This window comes from Phyllostomus discolor, chromosome 4, assembly GCF_004126475.2.
Source record: "Phyllostomus discolor isolate MPI-MPIP mPhyDis1 chromosome 4, mPhyDis1.pri.v3, whole genome shotgun sequence".
In the NCBI taxonomy this organism is placed as follows: Eukaryota; Metazoa; Chordata; class Mammalia; order Chiroptera; family Phyllostomidae; genus Phyllostomus; species Phyllostomus discolor.
In genome coordinates, this window is record NC_040906.2 from 115,042,051 (window position 1) to 115,061,373 (window position 19,323).

The 19,323-nt window shown below is 50.8% G+C and overlaps 1 protein-coding gene across 2 annotated transcripts in view; it reads right to left on the minus strand.

Moving 5' to 3' along the window:
• CCND3 (cyclin D3) overlaps nt 1-18,787 on the minus strand; it is a 91,199-nt gene extending 72,412 nt beyond the window's left edge. The window contains exon 1 of one of the 2 annotated variants that reach the window (XM_036025050.1): nt 18,606-18,787. The gene's annotated coding sequence lies outside the window, so the exon portion shown is untranslated. The remainder of the gene's footprint in view (nt 1-18,605) is intronic. The other variant, XM_028508938.2, reaches the window with a different exon arrangement.
• Nucleotides 18,788-19,323: the final 536 nt, after the last annotated feature.

The following is a 19,323-nucleotide window of genomic DNA, read 5'->3' on the forward strand; positions in this document are numbered from 1 at the left end:
CCCCATCTCACTTTCTTCTGGCAGATTTAATATCTTTTAAATCTGCCAGCATCTGGCACTGTGCTGGTCTGGTACACACTAAAGTGAGTGAAGGAATGAGCAAGTGATTGGATCCCAGGCTAGCAACAAGAGCCTCTCAGCACACACAAAAAGGGTGGAGGTGAAGACTTGTAAGGGTAAATGGAAAATAAAACAAACAATCGTTTTTGTCACCACTTCCTCTGGGTTGGGTCACAGTTTTTAACGGTGTGCAGCAGGCACATACCGTCTGGCACACGCACATCCACACCGAGAGCTATTTATTTACTTCCTTTGAGAGGGGTAAATAAAGATCAGGTCAAAACAGGCCCCCCCCAAACCACTCGGGGGGTCTTCCCCAGGTGTCGATGCGGCACTTGGCCTAGAGAAGTCACAGGTGGCCGCCTACTCGTGTCACCCACCTCCCCCATGCACGTGTACATCTGGCTCACCAGGGCGACCTCCTGTGCAGTGGGGAAGTAGGAAAGGGGGAAGGGGGGCAGGGCAAGGCTTCCTCACCCCTCCTCCACTGTGCGCCAGAGCAGCAAAATCCACCCCCCCCCCCACCAAAGAGGCAACGAGTGGGATGACCTGGGCACTGGCCCAAGAGTTGGCACCGGGTACCCGTTAAACAGCTGGAGCCCCCGCTGGGCTAGGCAGTCAACCCTTAGGCTGCTGAATACTTGGGAGAAGACTAGCCAGGGGGCATCTGTGGGAAGCTGGTAAACACCAGCTCACATGGTGGTACAGTGGGTCCTCATTATTTGTGGGCTAGCTGGGGGACCTGCAAGGCAAGAGGGGCTCAGGGAGGAGGCTGAGAAACTGAAGGCCCACAAAGGAAGTGTCCCCACACAGATTTCCACTTTCCACACCACCCCCTTTCCTGGAGCAAAGAGGTACAAGTTGGTGAGCTAGGGTCACGGGTAGTGGGAGAAAGGGATCGCACCAAACTGGAGCACAGGCGGGACAGCCAGGTTGGGAGGGGGAAGTGAGACAGGACATCTCCCCTAGGCTCTGATGAGAAGTCACAAAACTCACCCACTGAGAAAAAGCAGATTCCACGCCTGGTAAGTGACAGAGAAGTGAAACCGCAGCTCCAAAGCCTGCCCCACCCACTGTCCGCTGGCACCCCCACTCCCCCGCTCCCCCAGCCCTCATGGTGCCTTGCCACCCCAAGACGGCAGGCATCCCGCTCAAGGTGCGGGCCTGCCACATGCCTTAATGGGCTCCCTTTGGGTCTTCTGAGTTCTGGGCCACACGGCTGGCTCTCCCAGAGCTGCAATGGCCCAGCCTGCCCTTTATGGACAGCAGGCAACACCGAGGGCTTAGAAGCTCCATGAGGTAAGGGACTATGCCCATTCTGCTTTTTTCTTTCGCCCACACTGAACCTGTGCATACCCATGATAGGCATTCAAAAAGCAGACACACCAGGTGGATGGATAGATGGATGAATGGATGGACGGACAGATGAAATGAGTGAATGAATGAATGAGTGAGTGAACGAACACTGGACACAAAACACTGCCTTTGGCATCTAGCCACCTGAAGATTCACATCTCCAGGGAAAACCATTTCCCTCATTTTTGACAAAGCTCAACCTCCTACCTCAACTCTGCTCACTTACTGTTACTGAGGCTGGCCCCAAGCACCCTGGAACTCTCCATCTGCCATTCACTCTCTCAGTGTCTCCATCTCTCGATGCTGCAGGTAATTACATTTGATCCTCTCAACCACCTCGCTGAGGCGTGACCTTCTCTACCCATCTGAGGGCCTCCCGAGGGGCGAACACAGTGCTCTTCGCTGAGCCTCACCCTGACCCTACAGTGCTTCTGGAACGAGGGCTCCAGAAGGACCTGCGGGGGCTTCTGGTCATGATGAGGGAGAATCGAACCCTCTACCTCTGACCAGGGATGGGGCAGTCCAGGGGAGAGGGCGTTAGCCAGCGGAGTGCAGGACCCTCTGCCCTGGGCCTCCCCCAGAGAGAAGTCCATTTCAGATCACTTCTCTTCTTGGAGGTTCCACGTACAAAAGCCGTCCTCACCTACATGACACAGCCCTCAGGGTCCCTCCCCAACGAGATCCTGTGGCAAAGATTGCTAATTGCCCCCCAGAATCCATTTCCCTTCGTACTAGAAGCCCCAGTACGTATGATCCCCAAGCTCCCCTGCAGCCCATTGTGGCATGTGACCACCTTTTGGCCAAAGGGATAAGTGACCTGGCAAGTTTTAGGCCATGTCCTCAGAAGGAAGGGCAGTGCCTCCTCCTTCCCTTTTCTCCTTTCCCACTGGCAGGGTCACGGGACACGAGTGCTGTGCTGCTGTCAACATCCGGGGGACACAGAGGAGCGACATCATGTGAGGGGCGAGGGGCCATGCTGTCGTCAAGAGGGCAGATCGCCCACCCAGACTTGTATGTGAGAAATTTCCATTTTGTTTAAGCCCGATTTCTGGGTCTCTGTTACAGCAGTCCAACCTCCCCCCGTGACTGTCACAGTCCTCTCTGGTGCCAGGGTGCCGATGGGTAAAAGGCGTGTGAGACGGGCCTTCGTCCTCCCTCCTCGGTGTCCTCAGCCCTTCAGCCCCCTCCCTGTCTCCTAACTCCTTAAGACCTGCTTTCCCAAGAGTCAGGAGGGCCCTCCAGGTAGATAAGACAACCCCTGAACCCCACCCCAGCTAATGCAAAACTGAGGCACAAGGAGCATGTCTCCCTCCCTCACAACACACAGCTGATCTCCCCTCAAACCACTTCCCAACTATTTATCTCCTTCGAGAGGAAAGGTTATTCAATGCTCAGAACACTGCATCTTATGGGGCCAACCCTGCCCTGTGGGGAGGGCCGTGAGAAGGGGCAGAAAGTGCATGGGCTTCAGGCTGGAGCCCAAGTGTCCTCTCTACCCGCTTACCAGCGTGGAACCCTGGACACATCTCTTAGCCTCTCTAAGCCTCAGTTTCTTCCTTTATAACATGAGGATAATAAATTGTTTACAGGTTTGTGGAGAGAATTCAAAGTTATGCACTCGTAAAATGTCCCTAGTGGTGTGCCTGGCACATAGCAGGTGCTTACTAAACCCTGGCTGCTATTTCCGTGGGAATACTGAGGACACAGCTGGAGGAGAGCCCTGAGCGAGCTCCCCAGTGGAGGGTGGCTGGGAAGCGGGGATGGAAGGAAGAGCAGGGGAGAAGAGGAAGAGAGAGGCAGGGCTAAAGGTGATAGGAGGCGGAGGAGAGAAGAGGGCTCAGCGATGCCCACATTGGGCAAGAGGGTGGAGGGCACAGCTGTGGTGTCTATCAGCTGCCTCCAGCTCACACAATTCCTCTGCCATCTCACGTTGTTCCCACCCGCCACTTCTGTCTGGTTGGCCACCCTCACCGCCACCACCATTGTTGCTGCACTGTCAGCTGCTGCTTCTTTCCTCATCTTCCTTCCTGCCCCTGATAGGGCAGAAGATGGGGACGGGAAGCAGCTGCCTTGCCCAGCAACCTCCCTACCCCTGCCAGGGTGGTGGTTACGAGCCCAGGCTCTGCAGACAGACAGGCGAGGTTCCATCCCCCGCTCTAGCCCTTAAGAGCTGGTGACCTCAGGAAGTTATGTGGTTTGTCTAATCCTTCAATTTCCTCATCCACACAATAGGGATAACAGGGCCACTGAGAGGAAGGAATGAGATCATGCACGGTGAGCACCCAGGGCAGGGTCTGGCGAATGCTGGACAAATGTCAGCTCCCATCAGGGCTGGCTGCACGGGCAGCAGCCTGCGTAGTGACACGGGACCTGATGCCCAGGAAGGCCCACACTCAGCTTAATGCTCTGTTGTCGCCACCCAGAAATTGTTTTCCTTTTTAACTTTTTAATTTTATTTTTAGAGTGAGAGAAACATCGTTTTGTTGTTCCATTTGGTTATGCATTCGCTGGCTGTTTCTTGTGTGTGCTCTGACCCAGGATGAAACCCACAACCTTGGTGCATAGGGACAACGCTCTGACCAACTGAGCTACCCTGCCAGGGCCACTCTGAAATTCTTTCTTCTTCTTTTTTTTTTTCAATCCTCACCTGAGGACTTTTTTTCCCCATTGCTTTTAAAGAGAGAGGGAGGGAGACAGACACACATCAGTGTGCAAGAGAGAATCACTGATGGGTTGCCTCCCATATGCACCCGGGCCAGAGATTTAACCCGCAACCCAGGTACGTGCCCTGACTGGGAACTGAACCTGCAACCTTTTGGTTATGGGACAATGCTCCAACCAACTGAGCCACACAGACTAGAATTCTTAATAAAGTTTGAACAAAGGGCTCTGCAAATTATGCAGTTTTATTATTGGTCATCATTAGCACGTATTTACTGTGTCTGCTGGTGGGGTGCAGGGGAGGGCCATGTCAGAGAGGAAGTGCCCAGCCCTCTGCTGGAGATGTGGGACACTGGAGGGCCTCGGGGACCTCACGGGAGTCATCTAACTACGATGAAATGTGGGGCCCTGCAGGTTGCCAGCAGCTGTGGGCTGAGAGGTGGTGAGGCCCCTGTACGAACACCCACACTGAATGATGGGGATGTGCGGGGCTGCCCTCCCTGCAGGCAGCCAGGCCGGTGGGCGGCCTTGAGAGCCCACCACTGCCTTCCTCTTTCCACTGTCCTTACATCAGAGCAAACGCCCACCCACCTTCCCCCCGGAATGTAACCCTCTGTATGCTCAGGACACAGGCCATGGACAAGCTCAGGAGCACGGGAGTTACGTCCAGGGTCCCCAGAGCTGTGGGACACAGAAGCAGCACACGGTGGGAACCAGCGCTGCATGGGAGCCCCTCAGTGCCCAGGTCCAGCCGAGTGTCACTGCTCACGTTGGAACTAGGTCAGAACTGGGGGTGACACAGAAGAAGAGTGTTAATTACCACTGGTGGCCTAAGAGCTTGGCCCAGCCCCAGAGAATGGAAAGTATCTGCTTCTCCTAGCTCCTTGATTTTAAATCCCAGGGTGGCAAATCTTGAGAGGAGTCTGGTGTGTTCTGAGCAGTTCAGGTCACTGCTCAGGAGACATGGAGCCTTGCAGGGGTTCCTTACAGCTGGGGGGTACCCCTAGGCACTATGAAGAGGAATGACTTCCCTAAGCCACCCTGGGAGGCGTATTTCTACCTGCTGTCTACCTCCCCTCTCGGACTGCAAGCCCCCAGAGGACCCACCCACAGTGAGGACTGACCAGATGTTCACAGGCCTGGCCATCAGGACCACGCACACCCTCCTCCCCATGCACCCCACATGTCCCAGGTCCTGCCTCGGCTTCCCCAGCCTCGGCGTCACAGCGAAGCCCCCTCCTGTTCCTGGGCCTTCCTGGAATAACGCGCACACGGGTGAGTCTGAGGGTGGCCCAGTCTGGCAGGTGGAGCCTGGCCCTGGATAAGGCCCCTCTCCATCCGCCTCCGGCCACCTGTCCAGAGTACTCTCTCCCTTCCAGACAGCTGGAGAGCGGCCCTGGAGCCTCTGGTTAAGGGAGGAGGGGTGGGGGTGGGAAGGTTCTAAGGGAGCTAAGCCAAGGCCGTGGGGAGGCCCTTCTAGCTGATGGGGATGCTGAGTGTGCATGTATGGGGGTGTGGGGGGAAGGCACTTGGAAGAAGAGGGAATGAGGGTGGGATCAGAGAATGGAATGTGGAGTTCATTCTCCTGGGGGCACAGCTGTTTCTTTTGATCTGCCCTGTCAGCTGCTGCATATTCCTTATCTTGAGGCTCAATCCAGACTCCACCTCCTTCTCTGTTGCTGAGCTGGGGAAGGCAGATATTGGATACAGTCCTGCTTCCTGCTCTCGCCACCTTAGTTCCCCACTGCTCCAGGCTGCAAAGGGGACACGCTGAAAGCAGGCCCCACAAAGAAATGCCTGCTTCACACTTCAGACCCACTCTGCCCATCCGTGGGTAACCAGGTCTTCCAAGTGAGTCATCTAACATCAAGACCCACCCCAACTGCCATGACAACCTGAGCTGGTCACCCCAGAGTTGCCTGCATATTTCAGTGTTGTTGGCGCCACCTGACTTAAAGGGCCAGCACAGACAGTGCTGACTTACTTGGGAACTTGGGGCAGAGGCGGCTGTCACCTCCCAGGCCACACCAGGTGCTCTCCTCTGGGTGGTCACACTGTTCACTTAGCACCGACTGTCTCCAGTAAGATGCTGTGAAAAGAATACGACTGATTTTCTATATGCTTATGGAAACACAACTCATGACTTGTTTTGCATTTTTCATGTTACTGCAGAACCAGAACCTTTAGAAAAAGGGAAAAAAGTAGAAACAAAATTCACCCATAGTTTCACTGCCCCCAAAACAACCACCGCTACATATTTTGGTATATTTTCTTCCAGTCTGTTCTCTATTTGAGAGAGAGAGAGAGAGAGAGAGAGAGGAATACATAGTTGTAAATACATCATATGCATAATTTTGTATTGACTTTTTTTCCTTAGCATTACTTACTATATAGGTAATTTTTGTGGCATCACCTATTTTTGCAGTTGACATTTTTAATGGCTATCTAATATTTTATCTGATATACAATTAACCCCTGAATAACGTGGGCCCATTTATACGCAGGTATTTCTCAAAAATACTGTACATGTGGATTTCCAACCGTGTGCGGGGTCGAAGCCCAGACCCTCATGCTGCTCAGGGTCGACTGTACTGTACGTTGCTTGACCATGCTCTGCTGCGAGGCATTCCAGTTGTCCCAAATTTCTGTCACTGTACATAATGCTCTGATGAAAACATCGGACAAAAATTTCTCTACATTCAGAATAATTTAAGTCACAGTTGAGCCTGGAAAGTAGAATTACCAAGGCAGAGGGTCAGGATACTTAGAAGCATTTGACTTCTGTCCCCATAGACACAGTGCTTTCCGGAGGGAGAACTGACCCACGACGGGGCCACCGGCAGGGCAAGGACACGCCCATTTAGATCCACTACAGTGTAAGGACAACCCTCACCATGAGATAGCTTTTGTGAGCCAAAGTCACGGTCCCTACCTTGTGTAGGCTATTCTTTTCTCACTGCTGAGCACCTGATCCCCTTTCTAATAACACCGCTGCTTCCCTTTGGGGGAATCCTAGTGCAAATCCAGGAGGCAGCCTGCCTGCCCTGCGTTATGAAAACTGGACAGGCCGGCCCACCCATTCCTACCATGCCTGGCCAGGCAGCAGCGACCAGTCAGCTGCTGTCATCTCCTCACCTCCCTGCGGGTCCCTCTGTCCAGCCCTCCGGCACTTTGTCTGTTTCTGCCCATTTCCAAATCTGGTTTTGCAGCCTTTCTGGTGAGTCTATGAGTTCCCAACCTTCTTCCAACAAATTCTTCCCTTTGCCTCATATCAGACAATTGCTTCTGCTGCTTGAGAATACAAACTGAGTGTGTATTCTCCAACTCAGTGTTTTCAAACTGCGAGTCAAGACTCTCTGCTGGGTCGTGAAGCCCGTCATGAAACCACCCTAAGAAATGAACAGGGTAAAAAGTGCATCGTGTGGGGGAAGGGAGGCGCTGTTTAGTGGAACCTGTTTGTTTTATACACATGTGTGTTTGTGTGTGCATACATGGGTTAAAATAAAAACATTCTTGGTTTGAAAAACACAGCCCTGACTGCACCAGAGGTACTTGGGGATAAGGAGCAGATAATCCCTGATCTCTCCTAGACATTTTTCATATTTCTCCCCAAATCTTTAGTACCTACAAAGATGTAACTCCTCGCCACGAGAACAGCCTATTTCGAGGTCCACCCACTACTTTCTTCTCATTCCCAGCCTGACATCTCCTCCCCACCCTTTACTTAATGACTCTTAATGACGACAGGCATCTTTTCTCCCCGGCCTTTAAACTGCTGTTAATGGCACCCATATTCCACCAGCTCCCCAAGCTGAAATATTCTAGGGCAGGGGTGTCAAACTCATTTTCACCAGGGGCCACATCAACCTGGTGGTTGCCTTTGAAAGGCTGAAATAATTTTAGGACTGTATAAATGTAACTACTTCTTAACTGTTAAGGAGTTGAAATTACATTCAGCCCTTTGAAGGCAACCACAAGGCTAATGCAGCCCCCAGTAAAAATTAGTTTGACACCCCTGTTCTAGGGCCTTAATTCTTGATTACTGTCACTCATTCATTCATTGACTGAGCATCTACTCAGGAGGTCTCGTAGGAGAGAAGGCACGCAAGCAGCCAGCTACAACATATGGCCACATACTTCATCCTAGAAGAATGCATGGTGCCTAACAGAGGGAGGGAAGAGCAATTTCACAGAGCAGATGATTCTTCATGCCTTCCTACCAAACAACTACTAAGTTCTACTGCTTCTACCTTTGAAATATTTTGCCAAATCATCCCTCATTCCAGCTCTACCAGGGTCACCCTAGTTTCAATCTTTTTTATACTTTTTGTAGACCCTCTGGCCAATACTATTTTTCTACTAATGCCCTAGAAATCATCTTAAAACAGTTCTGATCACCTCACTTCCTTTCTCAAAAGCCTTCAATGGCTCCCCATTACCTACTAAATGAAGTCCCCACTCCCCGATACAGCATTGTTGATTTAGCTTCTTCACCAGCCTTCCCAAATTTCTTTCCAGCTCTGTGTCCCGCCAAGCCAGCTATCCCCTAGAACACTCAGCGAGGCTCTTCCTTTGCAAACACACACCTGCCTTCATACACACCAACTAAAACAGCACACGCACATGCAGCAGAAGCAGCTCTGGTAATCCAGTTGTCACCTATTAAGCCAGGCATTAGAGAGATTTGCAAAAACGTAAAACAAAGCCACACCTCTCACTAATTTTTTTTTTTGCTTTGGAACACAGAGTTATTATTTTATGAAAAATATGATGCTATGTTAACATGAAATGAGTTTCTTATTGTTCCTTTAAAAGAATTAACAAATACTTTTAAAATTTTAATAGAAATTAAATGCGACAGTTACAACCTTCAAGGCAAAAAAAGCTCTTTGGGATCCTCAATAATTTTTAAGGATGTAAAGTATTTCTGAGACCACAAAGCTTGATGACTCCTGCCCTTGACTGAACACATCCGTTTAAGCAGACAAAGGGTCTCTGAAACGCACCAGCCCTCTCTGTTTTTACCTTCACTCACGTCCTACCCTCCTGCCCTTGCAGGGTGCTGCAGTTTGTATGTATGTGTTTATTTGCCTCTTCCAAGGATTTTTTTCATTCTAGAGAGGGAGACGGAGAGAAACATCAACTGGCTGCCTCCCATACACGCCCCGACTGGGGACGGAACCTGCAACCAAGGTATGTGCCCTCACTGGGAATTGAACCCACAGCCTTTCTTGTGTATGAGACGATGCTCCAACTAACAGTTTTTAAACCATTAAAAAAACAAGAAGTGGTCATATTAAGAACAATTATTTTTACAGAAATAATAGTGATTGTAGGGAAAGCCGCTAATTATTTTAGAATCAATGATAATAAAGAATAAGTCAGCCTAATAATTGTCATAAAAACAAGAATAAAAAATGATTATTTATGTAACATAGCTTATAGTAAAAAAAACTCAGATATTCAGAAAACTAAAAACACACAAAAGTAACTACCACTTAAAGTTCAATTTCTCATCATGTCTACACCTCTTTTATTTTCTCAAATGGCACCTCTGAGAAGAAATTCCTGGTTAATCCGCCCAAAAGCAACTGCTCTTTCCTCCAGATTCCCACAGCACGTCACTCAAACCTTTCTCAGGGAGCCCAGGGGAGCCCGTAAGACGGTGCATGCTGAATTCCTAGACGTGCACATTTAACTCTCACACATTCAACGATCTCTGCTGGAGAAGACACCAACCAACCACAGAAACCTCCGTGTTGTTCATACAACGCGGTCCCTTACCCCAGGCTCAACATAGCGTCTACCAAAGACTTGGCCATCTGGCTATTATCATTTATCTCCAATAAAATCTGCTATGTTGGAGATGCTTAGAGATGGGAGAAAATACACCAACTGTGTTTACTGTATTTTATGAGCAGCTCAGGAAGATTTTATTAGTAACTTTGATTTTACACTTACTTTGAACCCAACAACGCATGTCATACATAGCTACACTGTAAAGAAGATAGGGTGATCCTCTGGAACCTACAGATACTGTCGGAGGGAAGGACCAGGTGGGTGTGCCCAGGAGTCCCAGGTCTATGCAGTCCTGTCCTCTGGACAGGGTATGTCGCATCTACCCTGGGTCAGGGGTACTGCCCATTTCTGGGTGGAGTATCTTGAAGGTCAAGGTTGCAGTTCCAGCATTAGGACTCAGCTTAGCCACCAACTCCAGCAGTGTGCCCCTTTTAGCCAGTGCCTGGTACCACACCCTGCCTAAGCCTGAGTCTCGGGGAAAGAAAGGAAAGGAAAATAAGCGTTGGAGGGGAGCTGGAAGAAGAGCTTGTTTTCACCATCACCGCAGTTGGGGCGGCTGTGGTCGGGCTGATTCATCCAGGGTTCTTCAGATGGGTTAGGGCCCCAGCCCCACCTAGCAAAGTTCACGTCGCCACCACCCACTCCTGCTTCCTGGGTCCTGTGCAACACCTGACCTGGCAGCTGGGGCAGGGCTGGGCCATCTTGTCCTTCCCTTCCATCCTGCTTGGCTTAGTGAATAACCCTGAAGCTCAGGCCAGGAGCACTGAGGGACAGGAGAGGCTCTAGGCTTGCCTGGAGGACCCAATCCACCCCATCTCACCGCCACCCAGACACGCACACCACACACAAACACACAGTCGCAAACAGAGGCAGCTCGGAGGTCTGCCAGCCTGCTCCACCTATCCTGACACGCTCAGGACAATGTCTCAACAGGGAACTTGTCTTACACCGCCCCCCACCCCGAGCACATGTGTGCACAGATACACAGACACAATGTACACAAAAAGGCAGGTCAGAGTTCCTTCAGCCACCAGGCTCTCAGGACTAACTAGCTGTTTGATCAGGCCAAGTTCCTTAATCTTTGGACCTCTCAGTTCTTCATCTGTAAAACAAGGAAACCTCTTAGGATTCTCACAAGGACTAAATAAGAAACGGCTTAATTGATATCATATTTATTATAAACTTCTTTACAGATGGCATATAGTGCATATAGGCACTTACGACACTCCCTGGCACGTGGAAGTATTATGCAAAGATATGCTATTATTATCTCCAGCATTTTCACTGCCACAGGCCCAGGAAGAAATGAGGATTCAGAGAAATCCACAAAGTCAATTACTGAAAGGAACACCAAAAATGACTCCCAGAGGCTGTGTCAGAGGGAAGGCAGGGAAGGAGAGGGAGAAGCAAGACTTTTTGAGGACCACCCAGAAGGCACCAAGCTCACATCTAGTGGTTGTAAAGAGAATTTTGAGTCAGAGCTCCAGGGGTTGGCCCAGGCAGGAAAAGACTCCATTTCCTTAGCGATCAAGAGACCTGAGAGTAAAACTGAAGTCAATTCTGAGACTGGATGGAGGCTGCCCTGAGGACCAGCAGGCACCAGCCAACTGGAAGGAAGAAAGACAAGGCCTGGGAGAATCTGACCTATGCTCAGCCACCCAGTACATCCGAGAGACTGTAACCCAAAGATCCTCTCCCACTGTGATGAAAATAGATTTCACATCTGAATGGTCTCCAAGTTTGTGGCTGTAACAGATACTGCTTAGAGAGAAGGGAAGGGAGCTGGAAGGAAAGGAAAAATCAGCCTTGACTCCCAGGGGCCTGGTGTTGGGAGGGAAGAGCATTCCTCCCCTTCATAATCTAAAGACAGCTTGAGATACCTGCTTGCCAGAGAGAAGAATGAACCCTCCCCTGGGTCTCATTCAGAGCTGATTCTGACCAGAGCACCCAGGAAAGTCAGCTTAATAAGCTGGAGCTTAGGAAGGAGTCTGTGAAGAGCAGACAGATGCCTCCATGGGGAGAGGCAGCCTGGGGGCCCTCTGGGCCCCGTCCTCTCCTCCTCCACAGCCTCCAACACTTCCAGCTGGAGCCCGAGCTGGAGAGCAAGGTCTGCTGGGTCTGAGGCCCTGTTTGGGCTTCCTTTCCCAGAACTCGGGGCCCCGGGGAGGGGCAGAGGACGGCCTGCAGGGAAGGAAACAGAGAACTGCAGGGAGGGCACGCTGGAGCAGACAACGCTGGGGCCCGAGCTGGGAGTTTCTGGGACAGCCCCAATGTCAAGTATTCTGTCCAGTTGTCTGACCACAGGCCAGAACTTGTGGGCTGATTTTTATTTTAGAAAAAGGATGAAATGAGGTCAGAGGTGGGATGGTAAGGAAAGAAAACAGCGCTGACTCTTTGTTTTCCGGTAGCCCCCACGTCCACCCCCAGGAGCTCAGTCTTGGAGGTGAGTAGGATGGCGATACAAGGATGACAGAGGCTATCACTTATAAGGGCTTAAGACCTGCTTGGCACTTGGCAGGGCTTTGTGAATTATCTCAGGAGCCTGGTGTGGAGTGTGGGATCTGAAGCCTCAGCTCCTTACTCTGTCTAACCATTCTGTGCCTCAGTTTCCTTGTTCAAAAAGGTATAATAATGGTGCCTCCCTCAGCAACCTGTTGTGAGGACACAAAAAGCTCACACTTGCACAAGGTATGCACTCAGTGAACGTTAGCCATTGCTGGACTACGACTCAGCCATAAAAAAAGAATAAAATCTTGCCATCTGCCACATGGATGGACCTAGGTGGTGTTATGCTCAGTGAAATAAGTCAGACAGAGAAATACAAATACCATACAATTTCACTCATATGTGGAATTTAAAAAACAAAATAAACAAACAAAACAGAAACAAGCTCACAGACACAGAGAACAAACTGATGGTCGCCAGATGGGAGGGGGATATGGGAGGGTGGAAAAAAGGGGGAGGGATTAGGATGTACAAATGGCCCGACATAAAAACAGTCACGGGGACGTGAAGCACAGCACAGGGAATACAGTCAGTGATATTGTAATGACTATGTACAGTGCTGGGTGGGTTCTAGACTTATCAGGGTGACAAGTTAACTTATTTGCAAGTTATACAAATGTCTAATCTCTGTGTTGTGCACCTGTAACTGATACACTATTGTATGTCAACTGTGGTTGAAAAATAAACAAATAATGACAATAACCATAATTAGATATTGCTAATCCTCACAGTGACTCAGTGAGGTGGGGGTTATACTGTATCCACCTTGCAGAGGAGGAACTCGGGGAGGGAGCCAAGCCAGCACCCAAACCCGGGTGGTGCCTCTGCTGAGCACGGCCTCTCTCCACCACTTCATAAGCGAAGCATGGCTTGGCGGCTATGTGCAAAACTTTACAGCCCAATGGCTGCGTCGGGCTTCCAGCGCAGCTACTGACCAGCTGTAGGAATGCAAGCAAGCTGCTTAACCGTCGGTGCCTTGGTCTGCTCATCGTAAAATGGGTGTCCTGCGTCACTACATTGTTGAGGAGAGGACATGAGTTACTACGTGCATGAAACACTTCTAGTCCTGGCCTCTTCCCCGGGGCCTGTCCTCCACGTGTCCTCCGGCCACAAGGCTTGTAACCGTACTCTCAGTCCCCACTCACACTGGGCCCTGACTGCTGTGTCCCTGGGGGCCCCAGTGACTCTGTACCTTCCCAGGGGTCTGAGGTGGCAGCAAGCAGATCTGGGTCAACAAACAAGGCAGCCCCCCTCCTCTCCCTCCTTCCTAAGGATGTTGCCTCAGCCCCCTCCCCCCACCCCAGGAGTGGCCATCCAGGAAGAATTTCTACAGGGTGGGAGAACTGGTCAGGCCACTGAGGGCAAATAGTTTCAGAGGGAGGTGGCTTTTGAGGCCCCTTAGGGAAGATGACATGGGTGTCATGGCTTTGAAGGGACTGAAAAGCCATGCCACATCAGGTACCCTGCCTGGCCCATGAGGGCTGCTGGCCTGGCCCATTGCACAGGACACATGGGTTTTTCTATTTCAAGGGCAAAGGAAGGTCAGGGAGGGGAAAGAGCCAGTGTGGGAGGGAGGGAGTCCTGACCAGTGGAAGGGAGCCTGCCCCAGAGGCAGAGGCCTGCCTGGTCTAGCCTGAGCCCGGAGGAGACCTAAGAGGCATTTTTATGGGGGTTGTGCTGGGTCAAAAGTAGCTCTCTGGGTCCTGGTATGTAGATAGCCGGAGATGGGGTAGGGGAGAGGCCTCACACAACCAGATGCCGGCTGAAGGACCAGGTGGCGCTCTCACCCAATCCAGCAGCCTCTAGAGTGACACGCTGGACAACAGCCCCACCTGGTGGACAGATGGGGACCACCAAGGACCAGGGAGTGCAGAGGAAGGAAGGATGACAAAGAACGGGGAAGCAGGTAAATAGTCACGGGGGAGGTTTAGAGGTGGAAGGGGCTTTAGAGTCTTCTCCCCAGTAGAAGCCCTTCCAAAGCAGAAAGAACCAACTTCTTCAGAAGGGAATCAGGCAATTATTTGTTAGAAAGTTCTTATGTTTTTTAGAAATCTGCCTCCACCAGTTCCCACTACCCAGGGACTTCCAAAGGCAAACAGTTTAAATATGTGAACACAGCTATAACATCCCTCCTAAATCTTCTTCCCACTTGATTCAACCTTCCAGAATTTGACCTCAACCTGTCACCCACCACATTTCTTTCTTCACATAGTTGTTCTTTTTGTAATATACTAACTTCCCAGGATCCCTTCCAATTCTATACTCAAGCCATCCCCTCCCCACACTAGCTGCATCATTTTTAATCTTTGGGTTCCAAACTCCCTACCATTCAGGGTCTGATAGGCTGGGGGAGTTGATGCTCCATTTGGAGGTTAATTTAGACATCAAGAGCACAGGCTTTGAAATCAGACCAGTGTTCAAATCTGACTTCTGCCACTTACTAGCTTGTGACCCTCAGGCAAAGTTCTTAGCCTTTCATAACCTGTTTCCCATCTGTAAATAGGGGTTTGGGGTATTTACTACCTGAAGCTGTAGTGAATATGAAGTGAGATAAGGTGGTCAAAACATTTAGAACAGCTCCTGGCAACATTACTCAGCTTATAACCGCATTCCTCAGAGGAACGCAGGGCTGCAGGAAGTGCTTTGGGAAGAGCAAGGTGAAAGGTCAGAAGGAGAAAAGGAGACTTTCTGGAGTTACTCCACCTTTCCAAACCAGCATGAATCCCAGGTAAAATCCCCAAAATGGGTACCTTGTCCCAAAACCCTTTCCAGAAGTGTCCCTGGCCGCACCCTCCTGTTGTAACGGGGCAGGCCTCAACAGCTCTTTAAAACTCAGAGGGTTTAAAAGTTAAATGTCTTTGAGGGCAGGAGAAACACACCAAAATAAACACATCTACCCGCTGGGCTTTGAAAGGGAAACTTGGCAAGGGCCCCAGAACTTTCCCCGCCCCAGCCCTCCCTAAACTTCCTCTTGTGGTTTCTCAAGAGAACAACCTGTTCTTTTTCCCCAGCCAGAAGTGTGCCTGGGGCAGTGGGCTGGGGCACTCGAAGGTTCCATAGAACCCACCTACCCACCTACACATGAGCGAGGAAGGGGGCGGTATGGCAGGGAAGCAGCCTGGAGGCCAGCATAGTTCTGAATGTTCACATCCTGCTCACCTGTGACCTTGGTGTGTCCCCCCTCTCACCTGGAGCCCCAGCACCAACACCCATGCCTCCAACACACACCCCTCTCTCAAAGACAGACAGGTGGGGATGGACTGACTGCAGGCAGAGAAGACAGCCTCAGGGCTTCCCCAGATCTGTGCGGAGGGCTCCTGCGAGAAACCTGGAGTTTCAGAAAGGTTCTGCTAAAATGGCTGGAATCCATGGAACCTCTACCCTGTGGCCTGGTTTCTATAACAGGCGTGGTCTCAGCCTGCCTGGAGGCGTAGGGTCAGACCCACAGATGCAGCTTTGGGGTGCAGCAGCTGTGGGGAAGGGGTAAGCATCTTACAGTTGCTTCACTCCTTGACCGTCTTCCTTACTCAGTTACCGGGGACTGTTCCTCCTGGAATCTAGAATATGAGGGTCTCTGCTATTCTTTTTTCATTTTTAAAAATGTGTATTAATATTAGAGAGAAAGGAAGGAAGAGAGAGAAACATCGATGTGAGAGAGAAACACTGATTAGTCACCTCCCATAGGCGCCCCAGCTGGGGCTCGAACCTGCAACCTAGGTATGTGTCCTGACTTGGAACTGAACCCCCAACCATGCTGGAGTACAGGACGGCACTCCAACCAAATGAGCCACACCAGCCAGTGCAGTCTCTGCTAGTCTTAAGGATTCCCAACAAAAGAGATGGACGTCTCAGTTTCCCGTCTCCCAGATTCTGGCACATTACATCAATGTTGCGGTCTTTCTTGCATCAATCCTTGGTCCGTTCCTCTTGATAAGGGAGGCTTAGGAAACACACACACAGAGGGCCCCTAAGAGAGGATACCGGTTCTGTGCAGTCGCCCCAACCCTACCTGTAAACAGTACTGGCACACACGCTCAGCTAACACATTCCTCTGTATCACCCAACATACAGAACCATGAGTCCCTTTTGGCAACTCCTAAGCCCCTGGCTCAAGTGCATATTCTATGCAGCTAGGCAGAGAAGTAGGTTTTCCTAGCAGTTAAATACAGGGCCTTCTGCATCAAGTGACCTGGGTTTATATTTTTATTTTTTTTAAAGTTTATTTATATTTTTAGAGAGAGGGGAAAGGAGGGAGAAAGAGAGGAAAGAAGCGTCGATTCATAAGGGAAACATGGATCGGTTGCCTCTCACACACGCCCAACTAGGGACCTGGCCAGCAACCCAGATATGTGCCCTGACCAGGAATCAAACCAGTGACCTTTCAGTTCACAGGCTCATGCTCAACCCACTGAGCCACATCAGCCAGGGTTCAAGTGACCTGGGTTTAAATCCCAGCTCTGCCATTTATTTCTGGTGCCCTCTTTAGGAAAATTCTCTCCTGTCCGTCTGAATTTCCTCACTTATAAAATGGGGATAATCCTATTGCTTACCTTATAGGACTGTTCAGAGGATTAAATGAGACATTACACCTAAAACATTTAGAAGAGTACCTGACAAAGCTACATAAGGGGGAGCTAGTATTCTGAACCCTAGAGGGAAGGAAACAGGAAAGAGAAGGTGTTTGGCACCATGGAGGTCATGGTCTCAAGGACTGGGCATAGACTGGTATCTAGCTGGAATTCTCAGAGACGCTTTTTTTTTTTTTTAAGATTTTATTTATTTATTTTTAGGGAGGGAAGGGGGAGAGAGAGGGAAGGGAAGGGAAGGGAAGGGAAGGGAAGAGAAACATCAATGTGTGATTGCTGGGGGTTATGGCCTGCAACCCAGGAATGTACCCTAGCTGGGAATTGAACCTGGGACACTTTGGTTCCCAGCTCGTGCTCAATCCACTGAGCTATGCCAGCCAGGGCTTCAGAGACTCTTTTGATTGTAAATTCCAGGGGGGCAGAAGCTCTGACTTGTTCACCATTATACCCCCAACACCTAGCATATACAGACATAGTTTGGCCATAGCAGACAGCTGTTAAATGAATCCATAAATTGTTGCATCAATCACCTCCCGAAAGAGCCTGGGAGTTGAAAGAGCAGAAGAATCTGCAGAAATGCAATCAGAGCTGGCTCTCTTCACCCACGTCCTGTCCCAAAGAGAACTGCGGTGGTGGACACAGAGCGAGGATTTGTTCAAGGAAATAACCCTAGAGTCCAGGGGTGAGGAGCAGGTGCCCCAAGATTGTGTGGACTGTCACATCGCCCCCAGGGGAACCCCCCTAGCTGAGAATTTTTGGGGTTTTGGAGACCAGCCCTTTCTCTGAATTCAGCCTGTTCATTATCACCTCTTTTTCATACCTAGACAGGGGATTAGATCTGGGTTTGGGTTACAGTTAGGGCAATATAGCAGGGCTCAGGACAACTCTGTGCAATGAATAAGTGTCCCCAAAGACTTCCCATAACTTCTCGGTCTGGTGACTATTCATCAGTCAGAACCCAACTCGAATGTCCTCTTCTCTCTGAAGCCTTGCCAGCTAATGCTTTATCTCTGTTGTTCAGGACCCACACTAGGTGCAGGTGAATAACATCACTGCACCCTCAGGATCCAATATAATCCCAGACATAGTAGGCGCTCAATCAATGTTTGGAAATGAACACATCAAAGCTCCTTTAGTAACAGCAAACCGCTTTCTTCAGTTATTCCTCTTGTTGACACAGAAGAGACTAAGGCTACCACTTGTGTACCCATCAGACACCAGAGGAATGAACACTGAGGAGCTCCTCTTTCCAGTTCTGTCCTCTGGCTTTCTCCCTTGGCCCTGGCTAGCAGGAGAACCAAAGGCTCCCTGCCCACACCGGTTCTGCCCTCCTACTCGCCTCCTACCTCTGTCTCTGATCTATGTAGAACAACAACAGCCCACTGGGCTTCGACACCAGCTTGGAAGGGGGCTATGCGCACATAAGAAAACACTCTGGGCTTCGGTGGGGCTTCACTGCCCTTTAACTATATGGAGAACAGCTCACTCAGAAAGTGAGCCCAGCTCTGAGGGACAACTAGGTGATCAGAGAGCGGTGACCTCAACCCACTCACCTCCCAACCCTGACCCTTGGCGGCTCCAGGGAAGGGGAATACTGACCCCCCATTATCTTGGCTTCTCCAGCCTTCACAAGCCTACCTCCTAGGCGGGTGAGCCCCCCGGAGCATGTACTGTCGCCGCAGACACTCTCTCCCGCAGCCTCTGGCTTCTTTCTTGGGATGTAGGGGAGTGAGGGGTCGCAACCTCTTGCCGCCGGGAGGGGCGTGCACCACTCTCCTAGGAGCCCAAACAGAATCAGTCTCCACCCCCGCAGGCGCGGCGTGTTTACAAAGTCCTTGTCGAGCCGGGGAACGCAAGTTTAAAGCTGGGCAGGAAGTGGGGGAAGAGGGGGCGGGGGAGACGAAAAGGGGGCTGAATGCTCGGCTCAGCTAAGGTTAGGGCCTGCAGACCTCACCCCCGTACCCTAGGTGAGGAGTTGGAGGTGCCCCCACAGCGCGTGTTTGGGCAGGTGCGGCGTAGGTCTCCAGACTTACGCCTTCAGGGCATTCACCGCTCAACCACGCGCTACCCAGGGAATAAACAACAGTACGCGATGTTTCTCCACCTCTTAATATACCTCCATCACCGTGATAGACCCTTTGTATTTGATCTTATCTCCCCTATCAGTCCCACCCGTTTCACAAAAGAGGAAACTGAGGCACAGTGAGGCTAGGTCATACGCTCGTAGTCCCACCGATAGCGAGTGTGAGAATTCAAACCTAGCGTCTGCGTCCAGCCAGGCATGGCGGGGGGGGGGGGGGGGGGCGGGGAGTGGAGAATAAGGCGCGGTGCGGTCCCTGTCTGAAGAACCCCCACT